At 57.7% G+C, this 13,282-nt stretch overlaps 1 protein-coding gene across 1 annotated transcript in view; it reads left to right on the forward strand.

The window, feature by feature from the left end:
- The first annotated feature begins 1,744 nt into the window (after nt 1-1,744).
- SRRM3 (serine/arginine repetitive matrix 3) overlaps nt 1,745-13,282 on the forward strand; it is a 166,658-nt gene continuing 155,120 nt past the window's right edge. The window contains exon 1 of the mRNA XM_044993365.1: nt 1,745-1,866. The gene's annotated coding sequence lies outside the window, so the exon portion shown is untranslated. The remainder of the gene's footprint in view (nt 1,867-13,282) is intronic.

Here is a 13,282-nt window from a genome sequence, read left to right on the forward strand (position 1 = left end):
ACTGCCACTGACGAGCCAAGTGACAATAATTTTTTAAAATTATTATTTCTATTGTGGTCGCACCATCATCGACCAGAGCCCCATCGTTCTGGGTGCGATACAGAAACAGGCCAAAAAAACGATTCCTACCTTGAGCAGTTTATAATCTAAGTCCAAAAAAAGGCTTGAAAAAAGGCCTTGTGCAAATCAGATGTGCCTCCATTTCCTCCTCTATGAATGAGGGTGGCAGTGCTTTCCTTACCACGCCGGTGGCTTTATTCTATGAAGTGCTTTGAGATCCTCAGCTGAAAGGCGCTATGGCAGGGAAGCGCAAAGTCGTACTATAGTTATTATTTGTATAACTCCTAGCCCCTAGGGGCCCCAGTCACGGCGCAGGACCCCTACTGTGTAGGTGCTACACAAACACTGAACAAAGAGATGGTCCCCGCCCGGAGAGTTGCTAACCTCCTAAATACCAGGATCTGCATCTCTTCTGCAACCACTAAATCGGGATTCAAACCTGCAACCACTCGCAGACAAAATACAGCACTGTCTGCTGCTCCCCCAGGGCCTGCTGTCACGGAGTGTGGGGGAGTCAGGGCCCTGCACCCCCACTTCCTGCGAGTCACCGGGACTCTCAGCCAGCCAATTAAACAGAAGGTTTATTGGACGATAGGGACACAGTCCCAAACAGAGCTTGTAGGTACAATCAGGACCCCTCAGTCAAGTCCTTCTGGGGGCAGGGAGCTTAGACCCTAGTCCTGGGATTCCCTCCATTTCCCCAGCCAGCTCCAAAACTGAAACCCCCTCCAGCCTCTCCCCCAGCCTCCCCCCGGCTCCTCCTCCAGCCTTTGTCCAGTTTCCAGGGCAGAAGGTATCACCTGGCCCCAACCCCCGTCCTGGGCTCTCATGTTACATGCTTGGGTATCTTCCCTCAAGGAGAGTCTCCCATCCCACGCACAGTCCCCGTAAAACTCCCCTGCAACATTCCCGGGTCAATACTCCCCACTCCCTGCTGCATCACACCTGCACCATTATTATAGCATGTCTTTATCTTGGGTCAGCCCTGAAAAACATTTTGCACCCCATCTCTCTCTTGGAGCCTGTGGGCATTTAGTGGGACCTCTTCATTTGGATTGCCAGCCGGGGGCCAATTTGTGGCGCTGCCGCATAAAAATCCTCCGCCCCTGGCAACCGCTCTCTCTCTCATGTCCATTCCTAGGGTCTTATTGTCCCTCGATCTCGCTTCTCTGCCCTAAAACTCCCACCGCGCAGCGGTTTTCCTCGCAGCCTTCCCGGCAAAGTCAGGTGCAGCCAGTGACACGCTTTGCAAAAAGCCAGGTATCAGAGGAGTGGCCGTGTTAGTCTGGATCTGTAAAAGCAGCAAAGAGTCCTGTGGCACCTTATAGGCTAACAGACGTATCGGAGCATGAGCTTTCCTGGGTGAATACTTCCTTTGCAAAAAGAGAGAGAGAGAGAGAGAGAGAGAGAGAGAGAGAGAGAGAGAGAGAGAGAGAGAGAGAGAGAGAGATCCTGCTTTGCTGCATCAGCCCCTCCTGGGCTCCAGGTGGCCCTGTGGCAGAGGATGTGGTTTGCTAAGCAGCGACTTTCTGGCGCGAGGACGGGAGGCCTGCTCAGTGGCGCTGAGCTGTCCAGCATTTCAGCATTGCATCGAGCACCGGCTGCAGAAGGGCTCCAGGGAGGCGGTGCTGGGGAGAGGGGTGGGAGGCGGGGGGAGGCCTCCCGTGGGGCAGGGTGGCGAGGAGGGAGCAGGATCCAGGAGGAAGGACGGCCGGGGACGAGGGAAGAGAGGAGAGCACCAGCCCAGCAGCAGAGGCTGGCAGGGAGGCAGCCAGCCTGCAAAGCACAAGCCCGGCCACGCAGGAGGTAAGGCAGGCAGGGCCCACTGAGAGGGGCGCGGGGGGCTGGGAGCAGAGCCATGGCCGTGGTGCTGGCTGGGGGGAGGGGGGTGTATTTTGGCTGCCATCCCATCTGCTGTGTGTTTGTCAGGCCATGGGGGGGGGGGGGTTATCCTTTCCCACGGAGCAGTCGGTGTAGGTGGGGCTGGGGGAGGAGGCCGCTGCTCTGTCTCCGAGGAGCCCTGGGGAAAGGGGGCCAGGCGTGCGGATTAACAATATTTCCCCTGCGCGGGGGCTTGCGGGTCTGTCGTTCCACCGATGGGCTGGGTTGAGGCTGCCGAGGTTTGCTGGGTCCAGAGGGGCAGAGATCACCTTCGCCGCTGGAAAAAGGCTGAGATGTCAGCCGGGAGAGGCGCCCGCTCCGGAGAGAGAGACTCCAGTTTCCAACTCCAGCTCCCCTTTGCAGCGCGGCCGGGAGAGCAGGACATCCAGCTCTTCTCCTTGCACCGACAGAGCCACGAAAACAAGGCTGCCCGTGGGCAGGGAGGGAATGGCTCTGGGGACCCGGGGACCAGGTCGTTCCCCTGCTAAGAAAGAGAGAGGTCGCTAAGCCAAGACTGTACCCCTGGCTTCACTCCTAAGAGTCCCCACTCACCCTAGGGGGTGGTTAAACCCCAGCAGCTTCGGAGGAGCATGTTGCTCGGGAATTTTTTTTTGTACCTGGAATGTGATTCTCTCACCCGGTGAAAGAGTTTAGAGCAACGCCAGCAGCTCTTCTAAAAACCCAGAGGGACGGGTGAGGCGTAGTGGGGGGCAGGGGGATGCAGGTAAGAGGGGCCCGCTGCCTTCCTAGCAGCGTCTTGCACTCCTGTCTCCTTGGAGCTGGGGAACTGGACTCTTCTAATGGCCTTTGGGTGCCGCTCTCCAGTTTAGCTGGTGGGAGGGCTGGAGCAGTGGGGGTGGCTACGAGGAAGTTTAGCAAATTTCAGGTTGACGTGTGATCTTTCATTAATTAATTCATCCTGGAGCAGGGAGGGGCCTGACATTTTTCTAGGGAATTTTGGATGGCAGTTTGACTTTGTGTTTTTGTTTTTGTTTTTCATTTGCACAGTGGACGGTTTCTCTTTAAAATACCGTGGTCTGGGTGTTTTGGGGTTTACAGAATTGGGCTTTGAGACAGCTACCGCAGAACGGTTTACATAAGTGAGGAATAGTTAGAGATTATCCTGCAAATATATCAAGACACATAGACCATGGCAACATATAGTCATGCTGTAACCATAGAGTGGATACAGTAGAAATACAGTACAGATATGTGTATGCCACTGTTTGGGGAATGAGTGTTAGATGATAGAACTGTGTGTGCATGTGTGGTAGATATATATACATGTATGTATGTATGTATGTAGATATATAATGTGAACACACACACGCATGTTCTGAGATCTAGCTTTGAAGATTGCTCCTTGGCAGGGTAGCGTGTCTGACAGTGAGATCCAGACCCGTCCTGTGCTTGGCCTTTGCGCTGAGTGCTGTGGCTAGCAATAGCATCCTGGGGCTTTGAAATGCACCAGAACACCTTTGCCAGCCAGCCTGAAGCCCCACGCTGTGCTGTTTGACCGGCTTAGTGACCGAGTCAGCTGGCTGGAGGGCTCCTCTGCGTGCCATCCAGCCTTCCCTTTGGATGTGTTCTTGCAACAGGAATCCCTTGGCGTCTGGAAATGGGGTGCATGTGTCCTCCAGCTCCTTCTGAGCCCTGACTGTGTATACCAAGGGCCCTAACCCCCTCAGTGACCCCAGGTATCAGGGGTTGTAATCTACATGTTTCTCCTTGTTCTGGGCTGCATGTTTCCACCCTTCATAATCACATGACCTGTCCCACACGTGCAGACAACTTGCATATGTGCACACCTTGACACGTATGCACACCCTCCCTCCCTCTCCCACGATCTCACTGCCAGCACCTGCTTTGAACGACCCTTCCACTCCGCCTTGCAGCTGGGAGCCCAAGAAAGTTCCCCTGGAGTGGCAGGGGATCTGCTGAGCTAGCTGCGAAGGAGGCAGAGGAAAAACGCAAGATGTTTCTTTCCATAGACTCAGAGCATCCCCAGCCAGGGATGGGAGAGTCGTATGCAAGCCCCTTGGTTTTCTAAGGGAAAACGCTTCACCTTCCCAGATGAGCCAGCGGCTCAACTGCCCCCCAGACGGCTCTTCCATTGAGGAGGGTGCAAGTGAGACCTCTGTTCCCCTAGAGAAAGCCGTGTGCTCTTGTAAGTCCAGGACTTCCATGCAGACTCTCTTATCTCCGGCCAGAGGGTGGCTGGACATGCTTGGAAGCGGTGGGCAGAAGGAACGTCTCGCAGATTTCCTCCGCGTCCCTGTGTGACTAGCTGGAATGGCCTCCATGGCTTCCGAGCGGGACTTATTTACGGTGGTTGTGACTGCGAGGGAGAGACCGTGGGGCTTTTTAAAGCAAAGTTTACACCGACCTGCCCGTCCTTAAAAGGACATTTCCTCTTTGTACGTTTCCTCTCTGTGCCACGGGAGAGGTGGCGGAGTTCCAGGCAGGCTGCTTTTCAGAAAGAGACGCCGCACGTTACCGGGCTCAGTGGCTGACGAGCTCTGGCCGGGGCTGCGCAGGTCAGACTCCGTGACCAGAATAGTCCCTTCTGGTGTTAAAATCTGAGCTGATCAGTGACCATGCGAGCTGCCACTGGACCATAACGCTGCCTGCCATAATGTGCCTCCTGCAGGACCGGACCCGATGAATGATCCATCTTTGTTTGTTTGGGGTCCTGCCTGCCCGATGCAGGAGGTGAGATGAGATGATCGCAACGGTCCCTTGAAACCTGTGAATTTACTCTGCTTCTTTCCCGACAGCAGTGGCCTGTGTAGTCTGCTCCCCTGGCTCACGGAGCATCGCTCAGTCACCCCCTGCTGCTGAGAGCACCCAGTGCTCCCTTTGCCTCTGCAGCACCCTGGGAGCTGCACAGGTTAATCAGAGGCTGAAGGAGCTTTTTCCTTCTTCCTGCTTTTGAATTTGCTGCCTTTACGTTGAAGGCAACGCTTCCTCTTTCTTGTTTTCTGGGAAGCGGGAGAGGAGCCCCCCCTTTTAAGCTGGGCAGTAACATCGTTCCCTTGTCCTCCTCTTCCCTGGGGGCAAATACTGATTCCTGACACACCCCCCCTCGGGCCTGTGCTTTCACAGGGGGAGAAACGGGCCCGTTTTTGCCCATGACATGCCTCACTTAGCACCTTTCGGGCCCAAACACCCCTGCTGCTCCCTCCCCCCAGCATCTGTTCTCATCTCAGAGAAGCGTATTTGTTTTGATTCTATGTGCGCGCCACAGACGTAGGGACCGTGGCTGATGGTTGGATATTTGGGTTTTAAAAGCAGTTAGCTGGTTGGATGGGAGTGCGCCTGAGCCGGCGGCTATTGCTATTTCTGATTTGTAGCTGCAGTAGCATCTAGAACCCACGGCCCAGGGCCCCTTTGTTCTAGGTGCTGTCCAGACAAATGACAGACCCCGATGGCTCGCACCCTTCGTGTCAGCCAAGGCCTGGCCGGTGGACCAAACAGACGAATGGGCTGAGGGTGGGTTGAGAAGATGAGAGACCCATAAATCCACCCGAGCTTAGCAGGAAAGCAGAAGTCCCAGCTCACCACTTGCACACCCTGGGCCAAATGGGAGTGAGGTGGAGGCATATGGCAGAGGTGGGGTTTAAGGGGCCTTCTGCGTATAGACAGGAGCCTTTGCCATGCGGGGGGAGGGTGGCATGGGACAGTATGGAGGGACTTGGAGGAGAAGTGCCTAGGTAGGCAATTGAGGCTACCAGCCCTGGCAGATAGGGGTTGGTGGCTTGATAAGGGTGGTAGTACTGACCGATAGGTTACCGACATAGGGCTTGCCCCATGTCCCACAGTGGGTCAGGAATAGAACCCAGTCCCTGCTCTAACCACAAGCCCCTACTACCCCCCATAAACCACAAACTGTGCAAGAGGGTGTTATTACCGGGCACAAGTGGGTCTTGGATTTAAGATGAGAATGAGAATGTATAGGACTTATACATGGATTTATGTTCAAACCCCCTCTCAGACATCAGCTAGGCCTCTCAGCGAGGTAGGTGCGCAAACGTCACAGTCCAGAGTGTACTGATGGGGAAACTGAGGCACGGTGGGCATTAATGCAATATTTTCAATGGGGAGTCTCCATTTTTTAGTGCCCAACTTGAGACCGCGAGAGCCTGATTTTCAGAAGCACTGAGCACCCACCATTATGACCAAAGGCAAGGAGATGCCATTTCTTTCATGTGACCCCCCCCCCCGAAGGCCACCATCTCAGTTAACCAATGGAACAACTCGCCAAGGGTCGGGGTGGATTCTCCATCACTGGCAACAGTTAAATCTGGGTGTTTTTCTAAAATGTCTGCTCTAGATGACGGGAATTCTCATGGGGCTGTTCTCTGGCCTGGGTTATACAGGAGGTAAGACTAGATGACCACAGTGGTCCCGCTTGGCCTTGAAATCAATGAGTCAGAGCCTTTTAACTCCGAGCCCTCCGCTGTAACCCTGCTCCAACGCTCACTACCCCAGCAGCATTGTGTTACTGCGCACAGAGAGGATCTCTGAAGTTCCCGGCTCGGCCCCCAGTTCAGGGCAGCCCTTACGCACTTTCCAGACTGTCCTGACGGGGGATGCTTCCCTGAATCGGCTGATGTGCTGTCCAACCCTCCAAAAAAAAAACCTGACTATGAACCATGTGTGTCAAAGGCTGCGGGGTTGGGAGCGCTCTCCTGTTTCATAGGAAGGATAATCTGTCTGGTGTGTATCTGGCCTCCATCACCACAGCATCTGAGCAGCTCACCGCATTTAACGTATCTGCTGCCAAAACCCCAGGGTAGGGTCGTGGTGTTATCCCCATTTTACAGATGGTGAACTGAGGTGCCCTAACCACTCGCCCGTCCTTCACCTCTTCTTTGGGGCTCAGGTGTTCCTGCTCTTGGCAGAACGTTGCTGGAGTCGGCTGCCATTCTGAACCCACGTGGGGCTTGGCAGCTGGCCAGCCAGCGTGTTACAGCCGGGGAGATCATTACCGGACGTCCGATGGTACGAACCAGGGTTCCCTGCCCCCGCTCGCATATCCCATCCCTCCCCTCTCTTGACAGGTGGCATGTAAGGTTATATAATGGCATCAGCCCAGGAATAGCCGCCGCTGTTATGTAACTGTAATCAATGGGAGGCGCAGGCAGAGGGTGGGAGCCGCCTCGGGGGAGGGGGGGGGAGAGCGTTTTGCTGGGGAGGGGGCGGGTCTGCACCAAGCCTGTTCTGACGCAGACCCCCGGGCCGAGCTCAGCATGACAAGGAGTTATGTCACGTGTCAGGGAGAGCAATCATCACAGACTCCATAGAAATGCTGGGCTGCAAGGGACCCCGCGAGGTTATTCCTCCCGGCCCCAGCTCATCAGCACGGGCTTTTCTCCAGCGGGTGGAATTTACTGCAGCAATTTCCCTTCTGCCCCTGCGGTACGTGAGTGCCGGGCTGGGGGTCCGTGTGCCCTGATCTCCTGCTGCCGCGCTCGGAAATCCCCCAGGCGGGAGGGGGTCAGCGCCCTAGGGCAGAGATCTTCCTTGAACACAACATGGGAATGGAGCGTGGCGGACGGGAGCTCGCTGGCCGGCCCTAGGGACTGGAGGCCTCTTGCTGGCCACAGACCAGGCCAGTGGTTAAAGCACTAGCCTGGCCCTCCGGTAGACCTGGGTTTGCTTCCTGCTGCGACCCAAACTCCCTGCCCGACCCTGAGTAAGCCACCGAGTGCCTCAGTTCCCCATCTGTGAAACGGGGTTAATAGCCGTGCCTGCGGCGAGGATAAAGACGCTAACGGCTGGACGGTGCTACGGGGCTGAGGGATGCTCTAAGTAGATAGGCAGCAGTTCCACCACCATGCCTCGCAAGAAGGTAGCTTGTTCTTGGTGGTCCAGTCACCCCTTGAAAGGGGACCAATAGCAGAGACAGATTCTGCCACCAGAGACCCCCCCACCCCACCTCATTCACAGAGGCTGCTGAATGGCTGCCAGCCGCCCATGAGGCCTTGTGGTCATTGCTGACCTGCCCTGGATTTGAGTTATTGACCTAGAGGTGAAAGGGTCTGTGTTCCCTCCCACAACCTCTGCAGCCTTCAAATACCCCTGACGTGGCTCCCCTGGGGCCCAGCATCCCAGTTCAGTGGAATCAGCATCCCCAGGAAGCAGCTGCCTTTGCGGGTTGTCAGCATTGCTCTGAAGTGAGGCCTGGGTACAGTGGGTTTCACCCCGACTTAGCCGGGGAACGGTTCCCCATGTCGCGCTCAAGTCAAGGGCTTGAGCTCGGAGGCGCTGCGTGCTCCCAGCTGGAGTTGCTGGCGCTCTCTGCCACTGGCCCAATAATCCATAGCACTGCTACACCACACTCCCTGGTGCTTTGCTAATGTTCACATCCCTCTTCTGGGGGAGGCACGAGCGGGGTAGTACTTGCATGTGGGCACGTGTGTATGTCACATCCGTGCTACACACAAGTATGTAGACCACGTGCATCTATAAGTCCACGTCTGTGTGCGCACACCACATGCAGGCGTGCCCAAGAGTGTGTTCATCACGTGCATGTGCATGTTCTTGTGTGTCCCCAAGAACAGGTGTGAGGCGTTAGTCCAGTACTTGTATTCGTCAAAGGAATTGCCCCATGGCTATTCTGCAAAGCTCAGGGCTGGGCTCCGCTGGGAACTTACTTTGGCATAGCCGTGTCCCTCAGGGGTGTGAAAAATCCACAGCCTGACAGAGGTAGCTGTTCTGACCTAACCCCCAGTGTGGACAGTGCTAGGTTGACAGAAGAATTCTGCTGCCTTTCGGGGAGGTAGATTTAGTCTGCAGAAGAGAAGAGTGAGGGGGGATTTGATAGCAGCCTTCAACTACCTGAAGGGGGGTTCCAAAGAGGATGGAGCTCGGCTGTTCTCAGTGGTGGCAGATGACAGAACAAGGAGTAATGGTCTCAAGTTGCAGTTGGGGAGGTCGAGGTTGGAGATTAGGAAACACTATTTCACTAGGAGGGTGGGGAAGCACTGGAATGGGTTCCCTAGGGAGGTGGTGGAATCTCCATCCTTAGAGGTTTTTAAGGCCTGGCTTGACAAAGCCCTGGCTGGGATGATTTAGTTGGGGTTGGTCCTGCTTTGAGCAGGGGGTTGGACTAGATACCTCCTGAGGGCCCTTCCAACCCTGATATTCTATGATTAGGTACAGTAGCAGGAGAAGCCCTCCCGTTGCTGTGGTGGTGCTGGTGGGGTGTCTGTGCTGCAGTGTTTTAAAGGTAGACATTGCCAGCATGGTTGTATTACCGAGAAGAAGGTTCTCATGGATTGGAACTGAAGCCTGGGTTTAAACTGAGCTGGTGAGGACGCTCAGCGAGACCTTTGGGGTGGGAGGTTTGCCCAGTTAGAATAGTGGTGCGTTCACATGGCTGATGGCACGTGGGTACACAGGGCTGGTTCCAGACAGTCACTATGGGGAGGGATAGAAGAAGCCGTTCGTACTGACAGCTCTGAGTGTAAGGGCCAGTCATTTTGCCATGTCCAGTAACAACTAGGGTGCTTTGAGTGTTTGACGTCCCAGGCGCTCTGGAGAGAGTTGTCACTGCAGGACGTGAGGATGGGCTGGGAGCCCATGGAAAGATTCTGCAGTAAGGACAGTGCCCACTTGCGGTGTTTAGCGCTCAGGAGAGACTTGACCCGTGCCCGCGCTCGCTGTGAAGTCCTTGATTCCGGTGCTGGGGAGATTGCCTGCTGCGAGTGCCGGCTGTGCCTGGCGGTTAGGGGAGCAAGGATGAGCTCCTCAGCTGGTGTAAATCTGCACGTCTCCCCTCAAGCGAAAGGAGCCTTGCGGAATCTGTCCCTAGTACGCTTCAACAGCCACCGCTCCGTTCCTCCAGGCAAGGAAAATGCAACTTCCCAGGAGGAAGCTGAGGGGGGGTTATTTGCACAGGATCGTTTACCATTTCCTGTCCCTTCTTTGGCACTTGGTGTATCCTCCAGCTGGCTGGGAGAGAGGCAAAGCACACCTGGAGAGGAGGGGACTCCATGCACCCATGGCCCCTGGCCCCAGGCAGGCAGCCAAAGGAGAGACAGAGGTGGGCAAACGAATCCGGGGGAAACATTCTGTGTTATGCCAGGCCCCTCCGTCCCAGCTCTGTCGACGCAGTTCATACCCGGCCCGTGGCACTGCCCCATTCTCCACAGCTCTGCCATAATGCCCCCGTTTGGACTTTCAGCACCCGCTGCTGCTGCAGTCCTGGGCCCCCCAGACACAGCTGTGCTCATGCCTGTCTGTCCTGTAGCCCCCTGTGAGTCCGTAGCATTTAAGGCCAGGTCATCTGCCATACACCACCCGGCACCTGCACGCTAAACCCAACAAAATCCATCCCTGGCCTTTCCCCAGCTCTGCCCGTGCCCCTCTAACCTATCTCTCCCCGCGCCCCACTATTCCCTTCCTGGCCTCTGTGGAGCAGAGATTCCTAGTTGCGTTGAGTCAGGCTTCGTAGCACAGGGATTGGACTGAGAGCTGCCAGCCCGCGATCCCCATGTAGCCGCTGGACCCCAGAGCTCTGCGGGTGAATGGCCAGTGGAAGCCCCGCGTGGTACTCTGGCAAAAGGCACCTTGTGACACTCCGCGAAGGAGCTGGGCCAAGTGCCCCGGCACAATCCAAAGGTTGGAACTTAGAAGAAAGTTTCTCACCAGCGGAGGGGCGAGGTTCTGGAAGAGCTGCTCAGTAGGCGTTGTGGGGGAGAGAACTTGATTCGTTTTGAGAGGGAGCTGGGCGGATTTCTGAGCGTGACTGTGTAACGGGTTTGCCTGTGAAGGGAGGAGGCAGCAGCTCTGGGGCTCACTTCCTGTTTGTCTTCCGTTCCTAAATCGCATGCTTTGTGGTTTCAACCAGCTCCTGGAAGGGATCCCCCTGCCCCGGCGTATTCTGGTTTCGGGGTGGGGTTTAATCTCCTTTCTCTGAAGCATCAGGAACGGCCATGGCTGGAGAGGGGACGTTGGGCGGGAGGGCTTGGCTGGCTGATTCTTGCGCACATGCTCAGGGTCTAACGGGTCGCCATGTGGGCTCCCCAAGTCAGATTGGCAGTGACCGGGGGTGGGGAGGCGGGACGTTCGCCTCCCTCTGTAGTGGGGTGGGTGGTGACTTGCTGGCATTATCTGGTTCTGTCTCACTTAATTCCCTGCCATTGCGGGAGCCTCAGGCACCGCTGCCCTTGGCCTGTGGCACATAATACTCCACTCTCGTGCAGGCTGAGATACGTGGGCTCCCTTCGGCTGTTGGGGTTAGTGTGCGGGTGCTGGTGGGGGTGGTGGACTGTGCTGGACGGCGGGTCAAACTAGATCCCTCTGGTGGCCCCGTCTGGCCTTAAACTCTGGGCCCCTCGGGCTCTCTCACCTGCTGGAGGGAAGCCGGGCAGGCCTGGCGTGAGGGGCGAGGCGCAGCCAAGGGGAGAGGCGGGGAGCAGCTGTTCCCTGCACTCCTGCCATCTACCGACGCGCTCGGAGCCCCCCCGTGTCGTCTGGACGAGCTCCCGCCGAGGCGCGTAATGCTGGCGATTCAGCAGCTCCGAGGACAGGCTTGCGATGGGCCTCGCTCCCCTCCCGGACGGGCATGGGCAGGTGCGGGGGCCGGCGGCTTGCTGGCGGTACAGGCAGGGCGCAGCTGGGCCTCGCCGGGGGCACCGGGAGCTGTGTGTGCCAGGGCTGGAGCGAGTCTGGGGAACAGCTCGGGCTTGAGAGGCTGCCCTGTTACCATGGCACCAGCAGACTGTTCTCCGGGGCTTCGGTACGCGGCACACCGGCTTGGGAGTGCTAGCGGCACTCGGAGAGGGGAGAGGGGAGCTCGCCCCAGCTCATCTGGCTGCAGACCTGGTCCCCTGTCCTGAGGGAGCCACCTCCCCACCTGACCCCGTTAGCCCTGTCCCATGGGAGCCCCCCACTACCCACATCCTGGGGGAGCCCCCTCCCCACCTGACCCCATTAGCCCTGTCCCACGGGAGCCCCCCACTACCCACATCCTGGGGGAGCCCCCTCCCCACCTGACCCCGTTAGCCCTGTCCTATGGGAGCCCCCCACTACCCACATCCTGGGGGAGCCCCCTCCCCACCTGACCCCGTTAGCCCTGTCCCACGGGAGCCCCCCACTACCCACATCCTGGGGGAGCCCCCTCCCCACCTGACCCCGTTAGCCCTGTCCCACGGGAGCCCCCCACTACCCACATCCTGGGGGAGCCCCCTCCCCACCTGACCCCGTTAGCCCTGTCCCATGGGAGCCCCCCACTACCCACATCCTGGGGGAGCCCCCTCCCCACCTGACCCCGTTAGCCCTGTCCCATGGGAGCCCCCCACTACCCACATCCTGGGGGAGCCCCCTCCCCACCTGACCCCATTAGCCCTGTCCTATGGGAGCCCCCCACTACCCACATCCTAGGGGAGCCCCCTCCCCACCTGACCCCATTAGCCCTGTCCCATGGGACCCCCCCACTACCCACATCCTGGGGGAGCCCCATCCCCACCTGACCCCGTTAGCCCTGTCCCATGGGACCCCCCCACTACCCACATCCTGGGGGAGCCCCCCCACATGACCCCGTTAGCCCTGTCCCATGGGACCCCCCCACTACCCACATCCTGGGGGAGCCCCCCCACCTGACCCCATTAGCCCTGTCCCAAGAGAGCCCCTCCATTACCCCATATACCGAGGGAGTCCTCCACCCACCCCAGTTAGTTCTGTCCCGAGGGGACCCCCCATTACCCCTATCCTGAGGGGTCACGTTAGCCCTGTCCGGCGGGAACCTCTCCCCCTCTGCCCTAGTTTAGGCTTCACGAGTGAACTCTTGGGCCGTGCTGCCCGTCGTTCTCTGACCTCTGTGCGGGCCCCGAGATCCCATCCTGTGAAACGATGGGCCAGAGGGTTCCCCGTTAGCTCAGAGCTCCCCTCTGCCCCGGAGGATGCTCTGCGGAGACCTCCGGCCCCTTTCACCCTCGCTTCCCTTAGCGAGCGGTACCCTTCCTCTTCCGGTCCCACCTAGAGGGTGGCCGAGACGGGGCCCCGTTGTAAGTGGGCAGCGGGGAGTATGAAAGGCTCGCGCCCCAGGCGCTCGGAAGCACGGAGGCATCCCTGGCTGCTGGCCAACCAAGGGCTTAGCGGGGGGGCCTGTTGGTATTATTGCAGTGTCCCTACCGGGCCCATTGTGCTAGGTGCTGCACGTATCCCGAGCCAGAGCCCCTGCCCCGCAGAGCTCACAATGGACACAGACAAAGGCTGGCGCATCATCCCCACTTCCCAGATGGGCTGGGGAGCTGAGTCCAGAGCGAGTGACATGCCCAGGGTCACCCAGGGAATCTGGGGCAGAGCCGGGAATTGACCCCAGCTCTTCCTA

This window comes from Mauremys mutica, chromosome 19 (genome assembly GCF_020497125.1).
Source record: "Mauremys mutica isolate MM-2020 ecotype Southern chromosome 19, ASM2049712v1, whole genome shotgun sequence".
Lineage (NCBI taxonomy): Eukaryota > Metazoa > Chordata > Testudines > Geoemydidae > Mauremys > Mauremys mutica.